This window comes from Lissotriton helveticus, chromosome 1_1 (assembly GCF_964261635.1).
Source record: "Lissotriton helveticus chromosome 1_1, aLisHel1.1, whole genome shotgun sequence".
Lineage (NCBI taxonomy): Eukaryota > Metazoa > Chordata > Amphibia > Caudata > Salamandridae > Lissotriton > Lissotriton helveticus.
The window spans coordinates 1,865,828,244-1,865,841,858 of NC_136057.1; the positions used below are offsets into that span (position 1 = coordinate 1,865,828,244).

Here is a 13,615-nt window from a genome sequence, read left to right on the forward strand (position 1 = left end):
TTCATTATGATTTTGACTCATTCTACAAGTAAGCGTGAAAGATTGTTTAACGGATTGAGTACATGTTGTGTTCCAAGTAGGGAACCCGGAATCCAGAGTACCTTGTGTAGAAGGCTCAAAAGCATTTTATTGCTTGTTCAGTTTACTTTGGTACTTTGAGGGAATGGGGCATCCTAAAGCTAAGGTTATAGATGCCACATAAGACTCATACTTTCACAGACTCTATTTCTGTGGGACTAGATGTCCTTTTGTCAGCATCTGAAGCTGGTGGATTTTAGGATCCCAACTCCTATTGTGAAAATGAAGCATGCCTAAAACCAGCATTTCCCCGTGAAGGCTGAAGCAGCCCTATATTTAAGAGGGAGGGGGTCTGACAAACCACATGGTAATCTGAAGATTTTGTACAGAAGAGGTTATTGTGACTGCACCGAACGCACAGGTGTCAATCCTAGACTTTATCAGGCAAATATGAGTAGATTGTCATCTTATCCACAGAGTTGTATTAGACGATAAGTTGTGCTTGTCAATATGGATTTGGCTGAAATTTGCACAGTGAAGCTCTTGAGAAAGTAAAGTTTTATATATAGATAGTTCAGCTTAAAGAAATAAAATGCTCCACCCGTGATAATGGAGTGGACAGTGATTCTTAAACTGAGAGGTATGTTTACTAAGATTTTATGCCCTGTTTACATCACAAAAGTGGCCAAAAACTATGGTATATCTTTGTGCACCTATTTCCTTTCCAGCGTAAAATCTGTTTTACGTTGGAAAATTACTTGGAAGCACCGCAAAGCAGCGCATAGCGCTGCTTTGCAGTACGTGGTGCCAAGGGGGCATCCCATGGGTGGTGCATGGGTGTTCCCATGCAACCACCCAAGGTTTCCTATGCTAAATCCTATTTACTTAAAAATATAGACAAGGTATAGCGTCAGATAATAGCGCCCATTTGAGACAGGCGCTGTGAAGGAGAAATGCTTTTATTTCTCCTTTCTTTTCCAACTTTGCATGTGTGCTGCACTGGCCCACATACAACGTGAGAAAAGGTTTAAAGTTAGTCTAAGCATTGTATTTTGTACTGGAAGGATATCCTTCCAGTACAAAACGTATGTTAGACTCACGGAGACACCTTTGCAGTATGGTGCAAAGATGTCTATGGTCCACAACAGTAGAGGGGAGTGCCATATTTCTGTAAATGTGGCTTTCTCCTACTCTCTCCTTCTCGCACCGTGCAGCATTTGAGTCTGCTGCACTGCACTGCACGACTAAGTAGTTAAGCTGACCCTGACTGTGTTATGGTGAAGCCAGCCAAAATTGGTACTGATAATGGCAGAGAGCAAGCACTTGTAAGTAAAAGTACAGCTTTTTTTCAGATTATAACGGTTAGACCTGGCACCATTGGCTTGCAGCACTGGTTGTGCCACCCACAAGACCCTTATAAGGTAGGACATGCCCTGGTGTGTGTGGCATGTCCTAATAGTGAATTACATCCCTTTTCGTTTTCCACTATTGCAAGGCTACCTGTTCTCCATAGGCCAGAATGGGCAGTTAGATTATTAAATTCTTATAATCTTACTCGCTCAGGGAACATGGTAGACATTCGAGTTTAGTATGCCTGAACTCAGAATGATAAAATACATATTTTAGTGAAGTTGGTTTTAACATTCTTTGTTTGAAAATACCACTTTTAGAAAGTAGGTATTTTCTTGTCTAACTGTCCAAAGCCTGCCTCTGCTAGGTTGTGTATTTCTTGTCTGGAGTTTGAGTGACAGGGCTGGGGGATTGCAGGAGGGAGAATGAGTCAGCCCAGTGGTGAATAGAGAGATCTGCATCTAGATGGATGGGAGGAGCTGCACCTGGGACCTGAATAGGACTGTGCCTGCCTTCCACAATGCTGGCTCCACCTCCTGTGGTGCGGCTGATGTCTCTGCCCTGCACAGTGAATGAAGAGAAGGAATCTTGTCAACAAAGTGCTCCAGGGCTGTGCTTTCCCTCCACAATGCTGGCTTCACCTTCTGTGGGGCGTCTGATGTTTCTACCCTGCACTGTGAAAGGAAAGAAGGAGACTTGTAAACAGAGTGCTTCACAACTGGTTTTGACTGGGCAAAGGCCTTTCTGCCTTCAGAGGACAAATGTTTTTGGGGTATAAATATTGGGACCCTGATCCCAAGAAATTAGATCACTTTTGGTGTACAAGAAGAAACCTTTGCTGAGGAGAGGAACCTGAAGAAACTGAGGAGAGACTATCCCTTAGCTGAAGTGCTGCTTGGGGGATTGGCCTGCAGTGGTTGCCTGACTGCCAAAGAAAGGAGAAAGAACTTTGTGTGCTTTACTTTCAACTTGTGAAGGATCTCCAAAGGCTTGGAACAGAGCTTGCCTCCTGCTGAAGTCTCGGGGACAACAGACTTCACCAATCAGCTGCCCAAGAGTCTTCCTGAAGTGCCTGCAGCGGTGCTGGACTTTTTTGAGGACTTGTGTGTCGCAAGGAGCTGAAAGCGTGACTCAAGAACACGAAGCGTGTTGTCGAGCTGCCGCTTCACATCACGAGGGACCGCGCATCGCCGTTGAAGAGGATCGACGTTGCAGCAGACGCCGCCGCATCTCCGAGAAGCGTGTCGCAGGGCCTGTCGCGGGTCATCGCAGGAAAAGTGGATTGATGTCACAGAAGACGCCGCCGCATCTCGGAGAAGAGTGTCGCATGGCCTGTCGAGGCTCGCATCGTTGTGGAAGCAACTCGCATCGCCAGGAGAGAGGATCGACGTCGCAGCAGACACCGCCACATCACTGGGAAGCGTATTGCAGGGCCTGTCGCGGCTCGCATCGAGGACAGCATCTCGCATCGCCAGAGAAGAGGATCGACGCCGCATCACCGGGATGCGTGTCGCATCAAGGAGAGAGCGTCATCTTTATTTCTTTCGCACCGGAACTTTGGCGCATTTCCATCGCTGCAACATTGCTTGTTGTGGAAGCGCAACGCATCGTAAGGTACATTGACGCAAAGTGTTGCATCTTAAGAACTGAACTGAACTAAGCTAACCCTACCATTTTTAGGTATACTATTGTGGATTTTTGTCGTTTGTGGTCTTGTGTATATAAAGAATACTTCGTTTTAATATACAACTGTGTGGTGTCCATCTGTGGTGTTGTCACTGGGTTACTGTATGTGGTCACAAATGCTTTACACACTGCCTCTGAATTAAGCCTGTCTGCTCGTGCCAAGCTACAAAGGGGGTGAGCAGGAGTTAGTTTAGGAGTGTAAAAAGCATTTCTTTTTAGCTGCTTTTTATCCCCAGCGCTGGCAAAGCAAAGAGGGGAAGCTTTAATGAGGTATACAGAACTCGTGCATGCAACGCATGGGAACAGCATTCGTGAATGCCTCTGTTTACGTGTTGGCATTCTGAAGCCGGGCTGTCCCATATATATATATATATATATATATATATATATATATATATATATATATATATATACACATATATATTTTAATGCCCCTTTACAATTTGAATCACAGAGGCGATTTCAATCAAATCTCAATAATCATGAGACTGATCTTGAAATAAACCCCAGATTGAAAACAGTTATGTGTTTTATTTACCAATTGATCCTTCTTTATCTGGTGTTCTGTAGCGCTGCTTGTGTATAGAAGTGAAGCCTTTCATAGAGCGATGTTTACGTCGTATGCGTTCATGGCATGATTTAAATATACGTTTTACATACATATATATATGAATTCTGCAAAACGTCCTTCACTGGAGGAGCAACAAACAGCTGGTGCCGGCGGCGAGGTAAGGACAGCCTCGCAGTAATTTGTCACAGCAAAGATTGAACAAATACGCCGCACTCTTCTTGGGTGATTATACACGTTTCGAACTATGCAGTTCCTGATCACGTATATATTTTAATGCCCCTTTAGAATTTGAATCACAGAGGCGATTTCAATCAAATCTCAATAATCATGAGACTGATATTGAAATAAACTCCAGATTGAAAACAGTTATGTGTTTTCTTTACCAATTGATCCTTCTTTATCTGGTGTTCTGTAGCGCTGCTTGTATATAGAAGTGAAGCCTTTCAGATGATAGAGCGATGTTTGCGTCGTATGGGTTCTTGTTATATGTCAAATGAGAAGACTGTAAATTAAGCGCGTCAGTTAAAGTCGTTGCCCGATCTGCGTTGAGGTAGGACAGCACAAATAGAACAGCTTCAACCCACGCACAGTAAGAGTCAATTTACATAGATTTTCTCATGCATAGTAAGTGACATTTTATGTAAATGTTGTTCTTTTAACCAAGTAAGGGTAACCCTGCAGCAGTAGGGCTTTCAAAAATTGAGTGAAACTCTTTAATGTTCCTCTCCACGGAAATCTTTAGTAAAAGGCGAAAGATTTATTCGGTTTGAAGAGAAACCAGAGTATGAGTAGGTCACAGCCTCACCATGGGCCCCAGAAACAGCTATCCACAGAATGTCAGGGTGATTTACTCTACTAAATCCATCATTGATACCCCTTCAAAATATAACCAACTCGTGAGAAACCTTGTAATCCGATACATTGTCAAAACACTTTTTGAGACAATCGAAACAAAAGCGAGACAGACTGATGACACGGCATTATGGGTATGCAAATTTCGTCGTCGGTCACGTGACAGGAAAGGCTGCAACACTCGAGTCTCCCAGCTCAAGCCTTCGCGTCGCTCGTTTTACGCTTCTCATTCTGAGCAGTGCAGCGTTGGGAGCCTCGCGCAGGCTTGTGTGAGGTGTGATTACAGGAACATTGTGGGTGTTAAGGAGGCGAGTGCTTAAGGTGCAACCTGGTGAAAGGAGCAGGCACTGTATAAGAATGCTGCGGATGTTGTAAGTTTTGGTCTCGCAGGTGCTTTGTAGATTGGGAGCCTTGAGCATGTTGGGATTGGTTTGCTGGGTGGAAGGAAGGTGTTGCTCTTGAGATAGGTAGTTTTAGCATATGTTTTCCCAACATCCTTTCTTTTGCGGTTCTCCGCCGACTTAAGCTTATCTGTGAAATACGTGAACGCCACCCATGTTAATATTGTTCACTTTCTTGGTACTCCAGCACTGCCATGTTCTATTTAGGGTTCTCTATCCCCTGCTGGTGTCAAGAATTCCCCCTACCCTGCCCAGTCTTTAGTATCTATCTCTGACTACTTTAATTTCACCGACTTCTGGGCAGAATCCTTCCTAAACTCAGAAACGTATAATCTCTAAATGCTATTGAAAATACAATTTTGTACAGTATGTCCCCATACCCAGTCTGCATTATATGCGCCCAGGCAAATAAAAGGAGAACGTATGTTTGTTGGATGCAAGGAAGGGACTTGGTATATGTGTAAGAGGCTAAAGCATTCTGGAACAGGCTACGGTCTTTGTGTGTTTTATGGGCTTCTTGGATGTAAGGCAGGAGAAGTCTCGCTGGCTGCAAGAAGTGGGACCAGATTCATGTGTAGGGGGATTTCCGTTGTTGGAGGCGAGAGGAGTGCTGCATAGGCAATGGAGGGTATGTTGTGCAGAAGGAGAGTGCTTTTCTTTGCAAGTAGTGCACGTGGGGCTGCTGTACATAGTGCCCGTAGCATAGTGAATGTTAAAACTTGGGCTTGGACGTCATCTGTGATGGGGATCTGTTGTGTTGTATGCCCCTTAGTTTATATATTCGCGAATGTATTTACTTAAGTATGGCAGTGCACGTCACGCAGTTACACTACATTTGGTACGGACAATGCTCCCCATTAATCCCGTAGTGATGTTGGTGCAATATGGTACATCCAAGACCACTTGAATTATGCAACAGGAAAGGAACACATGATGTTGCAGGGTTGACTGAATTATGGAGCACAACAAGGCACATTAAGCAGCATAAGCGATGCATTTTGTGATGGTATTGCTTCATTAGCTTGTGACCGGTTTCAGCTAGAACCTACATTTGCAGCAGAAGATGCGTTTATGTGGCAAAGGAGGCAAACCTATAATTGTGCAGGAAACTGCGCTCCCGCAGAATCGTATCTTTGGTGGCCCTAGGTACCAGCCCTTTGCACCACAACGTCACTGGCATTTTGATGTTTTAAATGCTTATTTTTTTGTGTTGCCAGTGTTTGCAGCAAGCACACGCCATAGCTGCACTGCTCTAGCATAGCTGCCAAGGTTTCAGGTTGCTATGTGTGACATTTTTATAATTTCACTGCAATTATGAGTGACATTTAAATGACTATGAGTGACACTTTCTCACGATCAAAATCAGGCAACGGAGATGAGCAAACATATAAATATCAGAAATTACACCCAAGTCCAAGAAGACTTTAAAACTGCAGCAAATCACCAGAAATGGCAGGGCACTTAGATGGGAATGTGTGAGGCGATCTGCTTCCAAGCACCTCATGCCACTGACCCCCAGGAGTTCTAGCCCTCCATGAGTTCTGGGGCGCGCCATCCGCCCTATCATTCCTTTCACACTCCTAAGAGGACACCCAGGCTGCAGGCACAGAGAGCAGGTGCAGCTCGTGCTTTTGGTGTAAATGTGCGAGGGGTTCTGCTTCTAAGCACGTCATGGCACTGACCCCTGGCATCTCCAGCCCTTCCTGAGTTGTGAGGCGCTCCCCTGCCCTATAATGCCTCTCACACTCCTAAGGGCACACCGAGGCTACAGACACACATAGAACTCATGTAGGGTCATGCTACATGTGTGAATGTGTGCGCTGCTCTGCCTCTTAAACACACCACTGCCAACCAGGAACTCTAGCCCTCCTTGGGTTCTGAGGCGCTCTCTCTGCCTTACTGTGCCTCTCACACCCCTAAGGGGACACCCAGGCTGAAGGCACAGAGAGCACATGAGAGATGAGAGGCCTAAATGTAAAATTAAGAGATGAGCTGCCTAAATTTAAAATTAAGAGTGCTGACTCGTGGACTATGCCACACACAGGCTTCTGATTTGGCAAGAAGTAGCACTACGCCACTGAGGCACACGTGTCACTGACAGCCGGCAGCATTATTAAACAAATTAGCCCCCGGCGCTCCGCTCACTGACACCAAAAATAATTATATCACTGGCGTTTCCCAAATAAAACAAGTTAGTAAATGCTCTCTGACCAGTGCTTTAAATGGGCCGATAGTCACCGGTACTGAGTACCGGCACTTCTAAATGTTCTGCCTCTGAGTACCGGAACTTTTTCTTGTCTCAAAGAGAGTACTGGTACTCATGGGGCAGCAAGCCAACTCCGTGCAATCTGGCTTGAAAAGAAAGAAGCGTGACACAGCTCATGAGTCGGTCCGTTTTCGTGAAGCACTCGAGTGTTAATATTTATCAATCTGCTAATTGAGCAACGTGCATATGTATTCAATCAGAGCAGGCAAGGCGTGGAGACAATTTCACTGTAGGTGTGCGAGAATGCCTGCTAAGAGGCACATCTCCTGACTCAAACCTAAGAGTAGGCTTCCTGCTGGCATAGCAGAGTAAGAGTATGGCAACAGGGTTCACCCAAAATGAGTCACTGGGACCTGGGTAGTGGCAGTACTGAGAGTAGGGGGTCCCATCAAAGAAGCAAACAATTAATAAACATACAAATTATTTTTACGACAGTAGACAAGAGATGAGCCTGCACTGTATTTAATCACAATGTAGGGATATATTAAATATCATGTCATTGTATAAGCATTCATAAACTATGCAGTGCCCCAAGGGAAAAGGGAAGTGATAAGGTGAGGATGGTGTGGATAGGGAATAGTGACTGTAAAAACAAACAAATGGCACAACGGCAATTCATGTGTCAAATAGAATATAGACCAACATTGGGTTCAAAGCATCACTTAATCAAAATCATACTCCACATAACACAACAATGTGTATCAAGACTGGGGTGAAGTTGACGGGAAAAGGACGGTTGTCGACGTTTCGACCCTCTAAATATCGCAGGATTTAGTTGTACCCTTGCTTCGGGGTCTTCATCAGGACAGGGCCGGGGCAGGCAACCTATTTTTTGTATGCTTTGTCTGTGTGCTTAAGAGTAGCGCATGTTGTGCATTATTATTTGATTTCTAAATAATTATTGTGATATATATTAAATAGGTTGCCTGGTACCAAATGAGGACACGTGTGGTGCACACCTCCAGGTCATAGGACAAGTCCAAGACCTTCCTATATCAGAGACAGGCCTAGGCCTCTGCACGCACACTAGATTAATGTGATGCCAGGGCCAAACAAATGCCAAATTAGAGTACCAGATACATGCAGTCATTCACTCGGGGCAGAGAAACACACCCTTTAACCATGCAGGCAACATTCAGTTCCCATCAGAAACCTCCCCAGGATCTTTCTGGTGTCAATGCCATGTGAGGGGTCACAGTTTCCTGAATTGTGATCTAAATAATGATGCAATACAGTTAAGGTGAAAAGTGGTCCTGGTGATCACTACTGATGAATCACCAGGATCCCCCTTAGAACAACATTAATTGAAGAGATATTCATTATGATTTTGACTCATTCTACAAGTAAGCGTGAAAGATTGTTTAACGGATTGAGTACATGTTGTGTTCCAAGTAGGGAACCCGGAATCCAGAGTACCTTGTGTAGAAGGCTCAAAAGCATTTTATTGCTTGTTCAGTTTACTTTGGTACTTTGAGGGAATGGGGCATCCTAAAGCTAAGGTTATAGATGCCACATAAGACTCATACTTTCACAGACTCTATTTCTGTGGGACTAGATGTCCTTTTGTCAGCATCTGAAGCTGGTGGATTTTAGGATCCCAACTCCTATTGTGAAAATGAAGCATGCCTAAAACCAGCATTTCCCCGTGAAGGCTGAAGCAGCCCTATATTTAAGAGGGAGGGGGTCTGACAAACCACATGGTAATCTGAAGATTTTGTACAGAAGAGGTTATTGTGACTGCACCGAACGCACAGGTGTCAATCCTAGACTTTATCAGGCAAATATGAGTAGATTGTCATCTTATCCACAGAGTTGTATTAGACGATAAGTTGTGCTTGTCAATATGGATTTGGCTGAAATTTGCACAGTGAAGCTCTTGAGAAAGTAAAGTTTTATATATAGATAGTTCAGCTTAAAGAAATAAAATGCTCCACCCGTGATAATGGAGTGGACAGTGATTCTTAAACTGAGAGGTATGTTTACTAAGATTTTATGCCCTCTTTACATCACAAAAGTGGCCAAAAACTATGGTATATCTTTGTGCACCTATTTCCTTTCCAGCGTAAAATCTGTTTTACGTTGGAAAATTACTTGGAAGCACCGCAAAGCAGCGCATAGCGCTGCTTTGCAGTACGTGGTGCCAAGGGGGCATCCCATGGGTGGTGCATGGGTGTTCCCATGCAACCACCCAAGGTTTCCGATGCTAAATCCTATTTACTTAAAAATATAGACAAGGTATAGCGTCAGATAATAGCGCCCATTTGAGACAGGCGCTGTGAAGGAGAAATGCTTTTATTTCTCCTTTCTTTTCCAACTTTGCATGTGTGCTGCACTGGCCCACATACAACGTGAGAAAAGGTTTAAAGTTAGTCTAAGCATTGTATTTTGTACTGGAAGGATATCCTTCCAGTACAAAACGTATGTTAGACTCACGGAGACACCTTTGCAGTATGGTGCAAAGATGTCTATGGTCCACAACAGTAGAGGGGAGTGCCATATTTCTGTAAATGTGGCTTTCTCCTACTCTCTCCTTCTCGCACCGTGCAGCATTTGAGTCTGCTGCACTGCACTGCACGACTAAGTAGTTAAGCTGACCCTGACTGTGTTATGGTGAAGCCAGACAAAATTGGTACTGATAATGGCAGAGAGCAAGCACTTGTAAGTAAAAGTACAGCTTTTTTTCAGATTATAACGGTTAGACCTGGCACCATTGGCTTGCAGCACTGGTTGTGCCACCCACAAGACCCTTATAAGGTAGGACATGCCCTGGTGTGTGTGGCATGTCCTAATAGTGAATTACAGCCCTTTTCGTTTTCCACTATTGCAAGGCTACCTGTTCTCCATAGGCCAGAATGGGCAGTTAGATTATTAAATTCTTATAATCTTACTCGCTCAGGGAACATGGTAGACATTCGAGTTTAGTATGCCTGAACTCAGAATGATAAAATACATATTTTAGTGAAGTTGGTTTTAACATTCTTTGTTTGAAAATACCACTTTTAGAAAGTAGGTATTTTCTTGTCTAACTGTCCAAAGCCTGCCTCTGCTAGGTTGTGTATTTCTTGTCTGGAGTTTGAGTGACAGGGCTGGGGGATTGCAGGAGGGAGAATGAGTCAGCCCAGTGGTGAATAGAGAGATCTGCATCTAGATGGATGGGAGGAGCTGCACCTGGGACCTGAATAGGACTGTGCCTGCCTTCCACAATGCTGGCTCCACCTCCTGTGGTGCGGCTGATGTCTCTGCCCTGCACAGTGAATGAAGAGAAGGAATCTTGTCAACAAAGTGCTCCAGGGCTGTGCTTTCCCTCCACAATGCTGGCTTCACCTTCTGTGGGGCGTCTGATGTTTCTACCCTGCACTGTGAAAGGAAAGAAGGAGACTTGTAAACAGAGTGCTTCACAACTGGTTTTGACTGGGCAAAGGCCTTTCTGCCTTCAGAGGACAAATGTTTTTGGGGTATAAATATTGGGACCCTGATCCCAAGAAATTAGATCACTTTTGGTATACAAGAAGAAACCTTTGCTGAGGAGAGGAACCTGAAGAAACTGAGGAGAGACTATCCCTTAGCTGAAGTGCTGCTTGGGGGATTGGCCTGCAGTGGTTGCCTGACTGCCAAAGAAAGGAGAAAGAACTTTGTGTGCTTTACTTTCAACTTGTGAAGGATCTCCAAAGGCTTGGAACAGAGCTTGCCTCCTGCTGAAGTCTCGGGGACAACAGACTTCACCAATCAGCTGCCCAAGAGTCTTCCTGAAGTGCCTGCAGCGGTGCTGGACTTTTTTGAGGACTTGTGTGTCGCAAGGAGCTGAAAGCGCGACTCAAGAACACGAAGCGTGTTGTCGAGCTGCCGCTTCACATCACGAGGGACCGCGCATCGCCGTTGAAGAGGATCGACGTTGCAGCAGACGCCGCCGCATCTCCGAGAAGCGTGTCGCAGGGCCTGTCGCGGCTCATCGCAGGAAAAGTGGATTGATGTCACAGAAGACGCCGCCGCATCTCGGAGAAGAGTGTCGCATGGCCTGTCGAGGCTCGCATCGTTGTGGAAGCAACTCGCATCGCCAGGAGAGAGGATCGATGTCGCAGCAGACACCACTTAAAACGTGGATATTCGACAAGTAATTCCCCACCCCCCCTCAAGCGCCTTGAGACCCTCTGGGTATGTAGTGCGCTATACAAATTCTCTGACTTGACTTGACTTGACACCGCCACATCACTGGGAAGCGTATTGCAGGGCCTGTCGCGGCTCGCATCGAGGACAGCATCTCGCATCGCCAGAGAAGAGGATCGACGCCGCAGCAGATGCCGCCGCATCACCGGGATGCGTGTCGCATCAAGGAGAGAGCGTCATCTTTATTTCTTTCGCACCGGAACTTTGGCGCATTTCCATCGCTGCAACATTGCTTGTTGTGGAAGCGCAACGCATCGTAAGGTACATTGACGCAAAGTGTTGCATCTTAAGAACTGAACTGAACTAAGCTAACCCTACCATTTTTAGGTATACTATTGTGGATTTTTGTCGTTTGTGGTCTTGTGTATATAAAGAATACTTCGTTTTAATATACAACTGTGTGGTGTCCATCTGTGGTGTTGTCACTGGGTTACTGTATGTGGTCACAAATGCTTTACACACTGCCTCTGAATTAAGCCTGTCTGCTCGTGCCAAGCTACCAAGGGGGTGAGCAGGAGTTAGTTTAGGAGTGTAAAAAACATTTCTTTTTAGCTGCTTTTTATCCCCAGCGCTGGCAAAGCAAAGAGGGGAAGCTTTAATGAGGTATACAGAACTCGTGCATGCAACGCATGGGAACAGCATTCGTGAATGCCTCTGTTTACGTGTTGGCATTCTGAAGCCGGGCTGTCCCATATATATATATATATTTATATTTATATATATATATATATATATATATATATATATATATATATATATATATATATATATACACATATATATTTTAATGCCCCTTTACAATTTGAATCACAGAGGCGATTTCAATCAAATCTCAATAATCATGAGACTGATCTTGAAATAAACCCCAGATTGAAAACAGTTATGTGTTTTATTTACCAATTGATCCTTCTTTATCTGGTGTTCTGTAGCGCTGCTTGTGTATAGAAGTGAAGCCTTTCATAGAGCGATGTTTACGCCGTATGCGTTCATGGCATGATTTAAATATACGTTTTACATACATATATATATATGAATTCTGCAAAACGTCCTTCACTGGAGGAGCAACAAACAGCTGGTGCCGGCGGCGAGGTAAGGACAGCCTCGCAGTAATTTGTCACAGCAAAGATTGAACAAATACGCCGCACTCTTCTTGGGTGATTATACACGTTTCGAACTATGCAGTTCCTGATCACGTATATATTTTAATGCCCCTTTAGAATTTGAATCACAGAGGCGATTTCAATCAAATCTCAATAATCATGAGACTGATATTGAAATAAACTCCAGATTGAAAACAGTTATGTGTTTTCTTTACCAATTGATCCTTCTTTATCTGGTGTTCTGTAGCGCTGCTTGTATATAGAAGTGAAGCCTTTCAGATGATAGAGCGATGTTTGCGTCGTATGGGTTCTTGTTATATGTCAAATGAGAAGACTGTAAATTAAGCGCGTCAGTTAAAGTCGTTGCCCGATCTGCGTTGAGGTAGGACAGCACAAATAGAACAGCTTCAACCCACGCAAAGTAAGAGTCAGTTTACGTAGATTTTCTCATGCATAGTAAGAGACATTTTATGTAAATGTTATTCATTTAACCAAGTAAGGGTAACCCTGCAGCAGCAGGGCTTTCAAAAATTGAGTGAAACTCTTTAATGTTCCTCTCCACGGAAATCTTTAGTAAAAGGCGAAAGATTTATTCAGTTTGAAAAGAAACCAGAGTATGAGTAGGTCACAGCCTCACCATGGGCCCCAGAAACAGCTATCCACAGAATGTCAGGGTGATTTACTCTACTAAATCCATCATTGATACCCCTTCAAAATATAACCAACTCGTGAGAAACCTTGTAATCCGATACATTGTCAAAACACTTTTTGAGACAATCGAAACAAAAGCGAGACAGACTGATGACACGCCATTATGGGTATGCAAATTTCGTCGTCGGTCACGTGACAGGAAAGGCTGCAACACTCGAGTCTCCCAGCTCAAGCCTTCGCGTCGCTCGTTTTACGCTTCTCATTCTGAGCAGTGCAGCGTTGGGAGCCTCGCGCAGGCTTGTGTGAGGTGTGATTACAGGAACATTGTGGGTGTTAAGGAGGCGAGTGCTTAAGGTGCAACCTGGTGAAAGGAGCAGGCACTGTATAAGAATGCTGCGGGTGTTGTAAGTTTTGGTCTCGCAGGTGCTTTGTAGATTGGGAGCCTTGAGCATGTTGGGATTGGTTTGCTGGGTGGAAGGAAGGTGTTGCTCTTGAGATAGGTAGTTTTAGCATATGTTTTCCCAACATCCTTTCTTTTGCGGTTCTCCGCCGACTT

General features: G+C 44.5%; 2 non-coding genes across 2 annotated transcripts; both read right to left on the minus strand.

The window, feature by feature from the left end:
• Positions 1 to 4,296: 4,296 nt before the first annotated feature.
• On the minus strand, positions 4,297 to 4,411 carry LOC144780291 (U5 spliceosomal RNA). Its single transcript, XR_013600734.1, has one exon. It is a non-coding gene; the product is annotated as a U5 spliceosomal RNA (small nuclear RNA).
• An 8,500-nt stretch (positions 4,412 to 12,911) lies between these two features.
• Positions 12,912 to 13,026, minus strand: LOC144780324 (U5 spliceosomal RNA). The gene has a single exon (XR_013600737.1). It is a non-coding gene; the product is annotated as a U5 spliceosomal RNA (small nuclear RNA).
• Positions 13,027 to 13,615: the final 589 nt, after the last annotated feature.